At 43.7% G+C, this 13,469-nt stretch overlaps 1 protein-coding gene across 5 annotated transcripts in view; it reads left to right on the forward strand.

The window, feature by feature from the left end:
• Positions 1-1,815: 1,815 nt before the first annotated feature.
• The window catches only part of RIN2 (Ras and Rab interactor 2), a 107,573-nt gene continuing 95,919 nt past the window's right edge, over positions 1,816-13,469 (forward strand). For 3 of the 5 annotated variants that reach the window (XM_037896227.2, XM_037896228.2, XM_043544122.1), the window contains exon 1: positions 1,816-1,970. The gene's annotated coding sequence lies outside the window, so the exon portion shown is untranslated. Of the gene's footprint in view, positions 1,971-5,880; positions 5,954-13,469 lie in introns of all 5 variants that reach the window. The other 2 variants (XM_043544116.1, XM_043544121.1) reach the window with 2 other exon arrangements.

A 13,469-nucleotide genomic window follows, 5' to 3' on the forward strand; every position in this document is an offset into this window, starting at 1 on the left:
TAATACCCCAACATGGCTCTGTTACGAGTGCCCTATTTATGGAGAAAGCCAAAGCCAAACTGTATGGAAAGGCTTGTTCTTAAAGTTTTGCTAATGAAGCAAAATGCAATAAAATAAGTTGGATATGTTTGTGAAATATTGCATGTGTGGATCTTAGAATGAACTAAGAAACACACTTTGTCTGAACTACGCAATCCTTATATTCAAATTGCATTGGGTGCTGTAGGTCATTTTCAATGTCTCTGTTGCATTAGTTGAAGTCAATGAGACTGGGTGTGGAAAAATTTGGCAGACAAAAACGTGCAGGAAGGAACATGGTAACTGCCATACAGTCCCAGACGACAGGTTTCAGATGAGTAATCAGTCCAGTATCCTGTCTCCCCTTGAAGCCAGAGGTATCTGTTTTGGATGAAGGTCCAAAAAACCCTGCAGCAGGCAGTTATGGAATAATTTGCCCCAGGGAAAGTTTGTTCCTAACCCCCATCAGTGAAAGAAGTGTGTTAAGACACCCAACCACAGACATTGTCTTGGAGTTACACACAATCTTCAGCAAGTCTGGGCTTATGGGGTTTTATTGCACTTATTCTATTAACCCTCTCCTGCCTCGGAGACATAGGAGGTTTAGTTAGTTACTGTGTGAAAGCCACTTGGAGACCTTGGATGCAAAGTGCTTACAGCACTAAGCACTATGATGTGTGTCCCTCTGCCCACACAAAGCTGGGGTTTCAAGCGCACAAACAGCTAACCAGGCAAGTATTCGGAGCAAAGGGATTCAACAGATGCCTTTGGAATGTAGCCCTTTAAGTATGCAGCTCTCTAGCTTCCTATGTTAGTGTTTAGCAGGCTTCACATCCTCTTCCTCCTCCTGCCGTTCCGTTGTCCAGCTCCAGCTCCATTCTCTGCCCACTCCCTTCCAGGCCTCAGGTGAGACTCTCACATTTCCCTTTGTCCCATTTTCCTCCATAGCTGTGATCTCCCCTACTGCTCAGGGGAGAGCCAGGTGCTGAAGGGAAATGGGGCTGGCCCTTTAAGGACACAGAGGGGTCCCTACCATTCCTGCTCCCCCCCACTACCCCAGCCACCCTCCTACTTCCAGCCCCACAACTTCCTCATGGCTCCAGCCCCCGTCACACCTTCCAACCCAGCTACTCCTGCCCCTCAACTTTCCTGCTGCTGCAGAGCCCTGATTGCCTCTGTTCCTCCAACACCCTCCAGTCCCTCCCTGCCCCCAATCTCTGCCCTCCTGTGCTGCTCCCTGCCCAACCCCTACCCCCAACTCCCCCCAGTCCCTCCCCGCCCTCAATCTCTGCCCTCCTGTGCTGCTCCCCGCCCCCCAACTTCCCCCAGTCCCTCCCCGCCTGCAATCTCTGCCCACCTGCGCTGCTCCCCGCCCCATCCCTACCCCCCAAATCCCCCCAATTCCTCCCTGCCCTCGCCCCCACCCCTGCCCCCCTGCGCTGCTCCCCGCCCCCCAACTTCCCCCAGTCCCTCCCCGCCTGCAATCTCTGCCCACCTGCGCTACTCCCCGCCCCATCCCTACCCCCCAAATCCCCCCAATCCCTCCCTGGCCTCGCCCCCACCCCTGTGCAGCTCCCCGCCCCATCCCTACCTTCCTCCCCGCCCCCAATCTCTGCCCACCTGCGCTGCTCCCCGCCCCCCAACTCTACCCCGGTCCCCTCGCGGTCAGGACTGTCCCTCCCCCAGCTCCCCCCAGCAGGCGGGACGGCAAATGGCCGCAGCCCAGCCCCTGCCCCCCGCCGGACCTTTCCGCCCCGCCCTCCCCACGGGGGGCAGTTGAGGGGGCTCGGCGCAGGCGCCCTGCCCCAGGGGGTTCGCCGGCCGGCCGGCCGGCCCTCGGGAGTGGGGAGGGGGTGAGGCGAGGGAGCCTGGCCGGCGGCGGCCACACAAAGCCCCGGCTCCTCCCTCCCCGCCCGGCCGCTCCCGCCGCCGTGGGCAGGAGGCCGAGCAAGGTAAGGGCCTCGCGCGGCGCCGCCCCGCGGGCTGTGCGGACGCGCGTGAGGGGAGGGGGCCGGGCCGGGCCGAGCCGAGCCGAGCCGAGCGACGGTCCCCAGCGCTCCCCCTTGCCCTGAGGGGACTCCCCCGCCTCGCTCCCGGGGCACGTCGCCGCGCGGGGCTGGGGCCCCCTGGCGCTGGGGCCGGCTCCTCTCGGTGGCTTGGGGGGGGGAGGATCCGGGCCTGTGTTGGGGGGGGGGATGTTCACACCCCTCTCCGTGAGTGAGGAGCCGCTCTGGAGCGCTTACGTGGCTCCGCTGCGTTTGAAATTCCCACCCTTTGGCCCAGGGAGCCACCAGCTCATCTGAGCCCCTGCGTGTCGCAGGTAACCTCAGCCACCGACCTGAGACCAAAGGGTTGCAGCCTGCCCGAGACTAGGCTGTCCTGTGCCGCAGGCAGGCAACAGGGCCGACCCCGATGCCTGGTATTCAAGGCCCCCCCAGATGGCAAGGGCATGACTGAGCTACACCCCGCTGGTCCTGGCAAGTGGCCCGCACCCATACGCTGCTGAGGAAGGGCACTGCTGTGGGGGCACTCACCTGGGGGGGGGATTCTTTCCTGACCCCAATATATGGTGATCAGTAAGACTCCTAACCTATAGGAACCTGAAAACCTGAATAGGAAGTTGTTCTTATGAGCAATGCCAAGCAAAAATATGTTTCAGAGTGGTAGCTGTGTTAGTCTGTATCAGTAAAAACAAGGAGGAGTCCTTGTGGCACCGTAGAGACTTAACGCATTTATTTGGGCACAAGCTTTCGTGGGCAAAAACCCACTTTAAGGTGCCACAAGTACTCCTCGTTGTTTTAACAAAAATATTAGAATTCTTATGAAGTCCTATTTTTAACCACCCTTTAAATTATCTTATCACTCTCCTTTATTGGCTGGTTTCAGTGGTAGCCATGTGAGTCTGTATCAGCATGAGGAAAACTTCTTGGTTGATTTTCTCTTTAGTAGTTTTAAGAGGTAGATCCTCCCCCTATACAAAAAACACACAACTTTAAAATGATTCACAATGAGCAGGTTGCACATGTAACTGACATTGATTATCACATGATCTCACCTTAGTTTGCCTTCTGTTGTTGGTTTCAGAGTAACAGCCGTGTTAGTCTGTATTCGCGAAAAGAAAAGAAAAGCTTTCGTGGGCTAAAACCCACTTTAAGGTGCCACAAGTACTCCTTTTCTTTTTGCTTCTGTTGTTGGTCATGCATACTTGTCACTTTGTCTTAACTTAAATCATAAACTCTTTGGGGCAGGGCCTGTGTCTTACTATGTGTTTGTACAGTGCCTAGCACAATGGAGTCCTGATCCTAACTGGGTCTTTTGAAGCTGCAGCAATACACATGATAAGCAGATTGACCAAAGGTAGTGTAAGATTACTTGGTCCAGTAGTCTGTTCCAGTGACTGTTAGTCTCTTTCAAAATGGAATGAGTGTTCCCATCTTCAAAAGGAAGTGACACACACACACACACAATATCACCAATTTACCATCTTTTAAATCTTTCCTTAAAACCTACCTATACTATGATATTTACAGATTGCTCCCATCTGGGATTGGCAAGCAGGTGGAGAACTTTGACTTCTGATTTTCTGCAAAATTTTGTTTTTTATTGTTACCTCATCCTCCCAACACAGCCAGCCTCCACTTATCTGTTTTGCCCACCTGTTGCATCCTGTCTGAGGTGTAGATTATGAGCTCCTTGGGCAGGGACCATCTTCTAGTATATGGCGTGTAGCACAATGTGGGTCTGATCATTGAGTGGGGAATTCCAGGCCTACAGTACAAACTTTTGCCAGCATAGCTATGTTAGTAAGGATGATCCCTGGCCAATGTAACTGTGCAGGCAAAAGCCCCTGGTGTAGAGTTATACTGGTATAATTTATTTCACTTGGTAATTAGGGGTAGGGCACTGGAATAAGCTATGCCAGCAAAAACACATTTTGCTAGTATAAGCTTCATCCACGCTAGGGGCACTTTGCCAGTACTATTCAAGTCTGTTCTAGGTTTTGTATACTGCACGCATCACTGTACTGTCTGAGTGCCTAAAAAACAATTGCTCCTTAACAGGGGACAAATATATACTGGCATTGCTATACCATGAAAGTGCTCCTAGTGTAAACCTGGACTGAGAAAAGGCAACCACTTCTTTAATATGTAAGATCTGTTATCTTGGAGAAAATTTAATTATTTCCTAAATAGTAGACTCTATTTGGGACAGATTTTTTTGACTGCTACTTGATTATATGGGCAGGTAGGACTGTACTAGCTAGAAATGTCTATTAATAACATGTTGTTTGTAGTGTTGTCATTATAGCAGCCCTGTTGGTCCCAGCATACAAGAGAGACAAGGTAGGTGAGGTAACCATTTGTTGGTCCAGTAAAAATATATTACCTCTCTCCTGTGTCTCTCTCTCAATCACATAACTAAGCAAGAAAAACGGGTCATGTTTCTTTCTGAATTGAATTTCTGATTTGGAGTAGTCCTCTTTAGCTGTACAATATTAAATACAGAATGCATTTGATATCACTAACAAAAGGTGTTGCTAAATGCATTGATTTATCTTTTATATTACTTAAAAATAAAACAAAATGCTTACCAACGTTAGCATGGAGGAAGGGGGGGGAGAGAAATGAATCTTGACTTTCCTCAAAATATGGAGGAACAGTTATGTAGATCAAAATCCTTAATCTTGCAACTTTCCCTGAATCCACTCATCGAAGATTCTGTTTATAGCATTCAATGCTCTCATCATAATTTTGTTGGGAATCTATCTGGCAACTTGTTCACATTTAATAAACTAATAAGAGATTATTTATGAGGTTGTGAGGAGAGCTGGTCAAAAATGTCAATTAATTTTTCCCCCCAAAATTTCCCAAGGAAGTTTTCTGGTTTTATCAAAAACTGAAATAAAAACTCAAAATTGTTCAATTTAAAGCAACCCAACTCTTTTGAGAACTGAACACCATACATTGTTACCAAAAGAAAATCAATTTCTGGCTTTTCATTGGAAAACTTCAAGAAAAAACAAACTTTTTCTGTGAAAAGTTTTGCTTTGGTGATACAGCCATTTTTCATCTAAAAATGTTTAGATGAAAAAATTGCAACCAGCTTTTGATATGATCATTGTGAAATGAACTGGTGGATTTGTACAGCTAAATACTCACCTCCTTTTCCCCAAGGACCTTCCATGTCCCATGGTGGTGGGGTTCTGAGGATTCCCCACACACATACTATTATTTTTAATATCCCTTCAGGCCCTGGGTTGCTGCTGTAGTCTTTCAGGATGAGGAGAATTGGACTGGTATTGGTATTCTACAGAATGTATTGTTCTGAGGATCATAGTTGAGTGAGAGAAGGTAGTTCCTTCTCTAGGGCCTAACTGTGATCTTTCTGCAGCATTTTTTGTGCCTCCTGACCCAGATGATAAGGATGGAAATGGGAACCCAGCTAGTATGTCTTGCCTGGAAATGGCAAGTATCCCTGATAGGTCAGTGAGTCAGTAACCCACATATGTTGTGGAGCAAAGTAATCAGGCATTTAAAAATAGCCTCTAAAAGTGCTTGTATAAAACAAACCAAAGTTACTGATTGATCGAGAGTTTGGAATGGCAGAGTAAATATTCAAGTCCAAGCAAAAAACATTGAAAATTTCATATTGGTCATATCTTTGAACATGAGAATTAGTGGACTGACTTGACTATGTGAAATGAGTTTGGTGGTCTCAGTCCAACTCTTAGGGCACATCACAAAACCAGTGCCATAATTACCACTAATTGGTACCTTTATTGGCAGTCTCTGCAGAGGGATAAGGCCCTATCTAAAGCCTATTAAAGTCATGGGAGACTTTCCATTGATTTTTTTTTTCCAGTGGGCTTTGTATCAGGGCCTGACTGGCATGGAAACTGAACTATTGCCTCACCTCCTGGAGGTGGTAAGATTAGGTAATTTGCTAAGGAAACAAATTGATATAAAATAACTTAATATGACATAGTAGCAGTGTGATGGATGTGTGGTTTGTTCGTTTTGTTTTTGTTTTGAGGGCAGGGGGAGTATCTATCCAATATTTGTCTGAGTTTAGTTCACTGAAAACAAATGCCTCTGTGCTCACAGATGGTAGATAATAAGGTAAACACTTTAAGCAATACAGTTGCTATTGAAACTGTGCTTTTGTATGCAACAGAATATCATGCTGAAAGAGACTGTTTATACATCCAGTTCTTACCCTGCTGTAATTACACAGTCCTATCTAAAGAGCTGAGTTTCAGTGTGAATGAATTCTGCCCCTGCTGCACAGAGTCTGAATGAGGGTTGAGGGGGGAATGGAAATCTCTCCTTCAGTGTATAAGCAGGCTGCGAGGCTGCAGCGCAGTTCATCTATGAGTACTAGTCTAGCCTTTATGCTGGAATAGTGGCTGCTATTGCTTCATATCTCTGTTACTGGATCGAAGTGTCTCCAATGCTGTGACCCTTCTTTCAGCCTGGACCTCAAACTTCTCTTGTACTGCAGCCTGTTATGGGCTGGCACAGAGGGATCTCGCCAAGATGCATAGCCTCTTCCCCTTCTGCGCCCCCACGCCCTTTGTAGCCTGACCACAGAGCTGAAATGAATTGAAGGGTCCTAGTTTGCATCAAAAGTGAATCTCACTCTAAGGTTGTGTCTACCCTAGACCTCTGATTCTTAAAAGTTCCTATTCTTTTTACCACTGAGTCAACTCTGTCAGTGGTAGCAATGGTGGGAGCACTAATGCAGCCACTAGTGCCTTGTGTTACAACTACAATGTAATCTAATCCCCCACACAGCAGTTCTAGACAAAACAGTGGTTAAAATACAAGTTGTCTACCTATGCTGATTCTCCCACTCTTCGATCCATCCATGGACCCGAACCAGTTAGTGCAAAAATGAGAAGGCCATATGAAAAGAAGGCTAGTATAGACAGGGTGCTGGTAGGTAGCCTTTCAACTATTAAATGTTGTTGTTTCTTAAAGACAGGGTGGATTTGATTTAAATCACAAGTCAGGAAGACTCGATTTAATCATGGATTTCTACGTAAAAGTGCATTCTGGAATATGCTGCTCAAACAGTTTCACTTTTGTTTCTACTGCCTGTCCCTCCCTTCTCACATTTATCTCCAGACATCTTCTCCTTGTCCAGATCTATTCCGCCCCCACCAATCTTCTATTCATTGAATTTTTTGAAACTTTGCACTTTCAGAGAGAGGTAAGGGATTGACTCTGTGTACACAAATTTGCAGAGGGACAATAGAGTGAGGTCTGTTGTTTCTCACCTCTATTTATTAATTTAAAAACACTTTTGCTGTTAACAAGCATTTTATCTCTGGAGACACAAATCCATAGTTTGAGAACTGCAAAACTAAGCATCTCTGATGGTATCTTCTAGACTGAGCACTGAGTCCCATTGGGTAGATAGAAAGATTAAACTACGTAATCTAAACAAGAGCCCCTGGAACCCCATAAAATTGGGTCCCTAATCCATGAACTACTGGAACTGATTTACAAAACTTTTCTTAAACATTACATGAAATATTGTCTCATACTGTAGAATTAGAATTTATAATCCCTATTCCACGGTGAGACATCTTGGAGCCTTAATGTATCTTAATTAAAACTATCTTTAGATAGGATTTTTCCTCCAAAAGCATTTTTATAAAAAAAATATGATTTTTTGATTAAAAAAAAAGCATTGATTTTTATCCACCCTGCTTAAAGACATTAATCAGGATAAAAGCAAAAGTAGGGAACAGTGTGAACTTTGCAAGGTTTCACAGCTTATTACAGTATTTGCACAATAACAACAGCAGAAAAGAGCCTTTATTAGATCCAGGTTAGGGGTTGGATTCTCCTTTTACATCAGTTTTACACTTATTTACACTTCAAAGGGAGTTACTTCTGATTTACACCATTGTCAATGAGAGCTGAATCGGGTCCAAGTAGTTGATCTTCTCAACTTGCTGTTGCCTCGTTGTACTTGCATGTAAGCGCATATATTATTCAGTGCTCTTACATTGAGCACATGCTGTACTTTTAAGTACAATTGAACATTCATTTTGCAAAGAGAGTCCCTGAAACTATACCCTCATTTAATCTAACCAATAGTATGGGGAAAAGATATTTAAATCTTACTTCAAAAATGGGTTGCTTTAAGTAAAGTGACAAACAATTGTGATATCCTCTTAGTGCATTTTCATGAATGGATTTTTGTGATGTTGCCCTTTCTAAAGCCATTAAGGAGCAGGTCAGGAATATTTTGCATTCTGTGTCTAGTCATTTAAACAATAGCATAATCAAAATTCACTTCAGCATTTATTGTTGACATATGGAACATATTCCTCCATTTTTGACTGCATGCTGTTTATATGGACTTTACTGTTGCTTTGATCTTCATGCGGAGAGTGCAGTTTGGAAACATGGTCCAGGTGTCAACATGCTGTTTGAAACTGAGGGCTTGTCTACGCTGGCAGTTTACAGTGCTGCAACTTCTTGCTCAAGCGTGTGAAAAAACACCCCCCTGGGCGCAGCAGGTTCCAGCGCTGTAAAGCGCCAGTGTAGACAGTGCACCAGTGTTGAGAGCCACGCTATTCCCCTCGTGGAGATGGGGTTTTTTTAGAGCGCTGGGAGAGCTCTATACTGGCAACGTTAAAGCGCGCACGCTTTAACGTTGCAGTATAGTCTAGCCCTGAGTCCTTCTAATCTTGCAGCTTTCTAAGAAGAATGTTAAATCAAGACCTGTGGGCCTGGATTTTATCAACTAGAGAAACTTGTCCAGTGAAAACAAGCAGGTTTGATAGAGGAGAGACATTCCTTTTCCCCCTTCCTTTTTAAGACTAAAATTTACATGTATCAAATTTTGGGGAAAAGAACTTTTGGAGTACCAAGCCTATTTTCCCTCTGGTAGGTGATCTCTATGGGTATCCTTGGAAATAGCAGTCTCCTATCCTAAAACAGATATATGGATGGGATTTTCCAGAATATTCAGCATAGGTCTAATTCTGCTCCCCTTGGAATCGATGGGAGTTTTACTATTAAATAGGAGCAGAGGTTTTGAAAATCCCACAGTAATTTATATGCTTTTGCAACTTTTTTCCACAGATTGTACCAGAGTTCAAATAACCCTTTAACTGAGCCTTTCCTGATATGTATTATTTATTTATACGTACTGTGGTGGCACCAAAGAGCCTCAACCAGGTTGAGGCCCAATTGTGCTGGGTGCTGTACAAACATATAATAAATGACAATTCCTGCCCCAAGGTACTTACAGTCTAAAACACAAGACATAGCAGGTGGGTGAGACAAAAATGTGGGTGGGATGGGAAGGAGGACAAGGTAGCAGTAATGAAAGGGAACTTAATCCTCTCCTTCCTTAAACCTCAGAACACAGGTGAGTGCAAAATTCCCTGCAACAATAGATTCTTTTCAGAGTAGCAGCCGTGTTAGTCTGTATTCGCAAAAAGAAAAGGAATACAAGTGGCACCTTAGAGACTAACCAATTTATTTGAGCATAAGCTTTTGTGAGCTACAGCTCACTTCATCGGATGCACTTCATCCGATGAAGTGAGCTGTAGCTCACGAAAGCTCATGCTCAAATAAATTGGTTAGTCTCTAAGGTGCCACTAGTACTCCTTTTCTTTTTACAAATAGATTCTTTGGAGAACATGTGTTTAAATACCCAGTTCAGGTTTAATATCCAATTTTGCCCTTAGGCGATGATTATCTCCCTGAATTCAGAAAAGGTCTGCCCTGTGTAATTTTGTAAGCTATTTAAATACTGAGAGCCAGATCCTCAGATGTAAATCAGTCCAGTTTCATTGACATTAATGAAGCTATGCCAGTTGACACCAGCTGTGGACTTGGCCTGCACCTCACACACTAATTTGAGGCCTGTTCAATTTTCAAAGCCTTTTCTCAAAAGAACCTCTTTTTGCTCCCCTTCGCGCCATCTCCAGAATGTGTATGTCTCTCTTTTGGCTCAACGTGTGGGACTAAGCACAACGCTAAATGTGACCTCACAAGTGCTTCGCAGAGAAGAATTGTCTTTCCTTACTTGTAAAATGGTTCCCCTTCTTCTGCATTCTAAATTATTCTTTTTCCTTTTACTTTGTTTTTGGTCAACACAGAGTCCCTATGTTCAAATAATTAACTCTGGGGTTCTTTTCATTCTGTATTAGAGCCAAAATACATTTCAACACGAAAATAACCTATAGTCTCATTGGCTTTCCCTACCTGCATGACATTACATTTGCTGACATTCCCCATCCGATGAAGAGAGCTATAGCTCACGAAAGCTTATGCTCAAATAAATTGGTTAGTCTCTTAGGTGTCACAAGTACTCCTTTTTCTTTTTACCGGAACCTAACATCCTCTTTCAGCTAAACTCTTGCTTCCTTCATTCTGTTAATGATTGACTCTGGGCATATGCCATATAAGATATTTAAATACCCAGGTAGAGAAAAGTTCCAAAGTACCCAAGCTGCATCTTGGCCAGACTTAAAATAGCAGATTCAACTGTATGCTTAGGAGGGCGAATATATGGAGAGACTTGGAAATCCCAGCTTGGCCAACCTGAGACTGCTTTAGGTTCCTCTAGGAGCTGAAGGGTAGGGCAGATTGGGTAATGAGTGGATGGAGCCTGGACTCAGCCAGCTAACATAGCGGAGCCAGTGCATAGGGGGAAGTAATTTGTGTCATGTAATGGACTGGCGTGGATTAAATTCCCCCATGGAGTAAAGAACAAAATTGTGCCTCTCTGAGTCCCAGTTCAACCTCATATCTGCTCCTGGGCAAACATAACTATGCTATGTCCTGCCTTTTACTGGGGATTCACAGGCACTCCATAATTGAGTCGTGTATTAGGTTTGACCTGATAATGATCGAGGGCCAGATTGCGATAGGAATATTTCCACTGGCATTAATTAGACTGTCTGTGTGTATGGAACAGCTCATCAGTTTGAGCAAATGAATTCAGTTTGGGATAAACATATTATTATAAAGAAGAACATCAAGTTCACAAGAATAAACACCCACTGCTTTTGGTGATAGGGCCCTTGCTGCATTCCTGACCCTGAGTTTATTTGGCCAATAATTTCTTGGGAAAAAGTTTAGATGTTGGCAACTGTGGGACATAGACAAGGAGTAAAATTTTTATAATAAGCTGTTCTAGCAATGGTTGGGGATTTAAAAAATATCTGTTTTGCACTGTTCAGAGCAGTTAATGCAAGATGGAAAAAACACTATGATTTAGACAGTTTAAATAGCTATCAAAAAGGAAGCCAAAATTCTTAGTGTGTTCATAAGGCCCACACCTGCTTGGCTGCTTGGGGAACGCCACAGTACCGTATATCATTTAAAATTTCTCTGTCCAAGTGCCAAGTCATGAGCACTGCTGTTGTACATGGCTGTTATTAGGGTCCAGAGAAAACCTTATAAGTTGTGATTACTTTGGAATTGGAATTTGATCAAAAACTCAATATTTGACGTGAGTTTCAGTTTTGGAAAGTGTAACTTGGTGATGTAATATTTTTGGTCCTGTAATTTTTATAATATGAGCCGTTCAATCTTGATTTTTGTATATATGAAGCAGTTTACTGTAGCTAAGATCAAGTATCTTTCATTACGTACATTAGGAACTGGGAGCGGAATGCTTTGTAACTTGGCTATAAAAACTGAAACTTGGAAAATGTCTTAGCAATGAGCAAACTTTTCCTCTTTTAGTTAGATTTGTTGAACTATAAATATCAATGTGGGAGTTTGTAAGTCAAATGCCAAAAATACAAACACAGGCCCAGGACCTGCAAAAGGAGCACAGGCACCAATCCTGGAAAGACTCCTGTTGACTTTGATGGGCTTTGCATTAAATCAAATGTAGGCAGAACCCATTGGGACTTGTAGGAGGGATCTGTCTGCATGGATACAGTTGTAGGATCAGGGTCCTTACTTGCACAGAAATCTGCCAGAGAAGGCTTTGGTTTTATTGCCTTTCATAATTTCAAGAAATCCCAGAGAGTTCTCTGTTTTAGTATCAGGGAATGGAGTGATGGAAATTGTTCCTTGGTGACACTTGACTTTTTCCAAGTGTCAGCACAGCAAAAGAATAGAAAACTCATTTACAAATTTCTGAGAAACAAACCCTGAGTTCAGAATGGAAGAGCTACAAGAAAATCACCTACAGTCGCAGTGACAAGTGCACAGGTTTCGTGAACGTCACATGGCACAGAGCAAATTCAGGCTGTAGAAGATACGTCCCATTGCCACATTACCCCATCCTGTGTTAAGAGCCATAGGAGGGGGCTCTGCGGGAGGAAATATCTGAGGAGACTCACAGCATCCTGTGATGCCCCTCCTTCCCAGTGTAAAAAGTGTGTGATGCCCATGCCTGAACTTGGAGTGCTACCAGGCATGAAACCAAAATATGCTAATTTTGTGATGGTATCAGGGTTATCGAGAGTTATATCTAATAGTGGCAGTTCTCTTTTTCCTTGATGCAAATATAAAAATATAAGGAAACTCCCTATAAAAGTTATTGTTAATAGACCACAAAGGTTGTAGATACCTATGTGTTACATAAAGAAACACCATCCATTGAAACCTGGTCGGTTTTAAATTTGTGATAAAAATAGCTTCAGGTACTTCATGTATTCTTTAGTCCTTTTGCCAAGTTTTGTGATTTTACAGCCTCTCCTTTTACCATGTGTTTAAAATATTTTTCTCTCCCCACACGACCCGCAGAGGCAAAGAAAACAAGATTTTATTGGTTATGCAGAGTAAATAGTGGAATTGACTATGTACAAAACAGAGTCAGATGCACAAAATAAATTCTCCTAGATCTTTCAATTATAGTAATGTTAGGTTGTGGTCCTGCAAACATGAACCCAGTCCCGGAAAGACTTAAGCACATTGACGTCAGTGGGATTACTCGTGTACTTAAAGTTAAACATGTGTATGTGCTCAAGTGTTTGCTGGATTGGGGCCGTGACTGTTTCCACTGAGTTTCCTGGGACTATGTGTGTGTGTGTAAGTGCTTTTAGGAATAGGCTCTTGACTCTTGCCTGCCATTGGTAAGTATGACATTTTCAGACAGTTTTTTTTTTAAAGTTGACAGAATCCCTTTAAAAAAGTAAAGTTGTGATTATAAAAAACAAAACAAACCCCCAAATATTTGAAAGCCAGGAACTAAAATGAAGTAAAAGTTTTGAAAAAATATAACAGAAATGTTTCAAAATCTGGCAGATTATAAATAATGATAACTAAAGGTTTCACAGTCTTAAGTCTGAGGGCTGGTCTACACATACAGTGCTGCATTGGCGCTGGTGCAGCGATGCTGCTCTAGTGCTTAGTGAAGATGCTCCCTATGCTGTTGGAAGAGCTTCTCTCATTGGTGCCCCACCTCCATGAGAGTCAGTAGCTATGTTGATGGGAGGAGCTGTCTCAACAGGAGTTTGGGTG

This window comes from Chelonia mydas, chromosome 3 (assembly GCF_015237465.2).
Source record: "Chelonia mydas isolate rCheMyd1 chromosome 3, rCheMyd1.pri.v2, whole genome shotgun sequence".
Classification (NCBI taxonomy): domain Eukaryota; kingdom Metazoa; phylum Chordata; order Testudines; family Cheloniidae; genus Chelonia; species Chelonia mydas.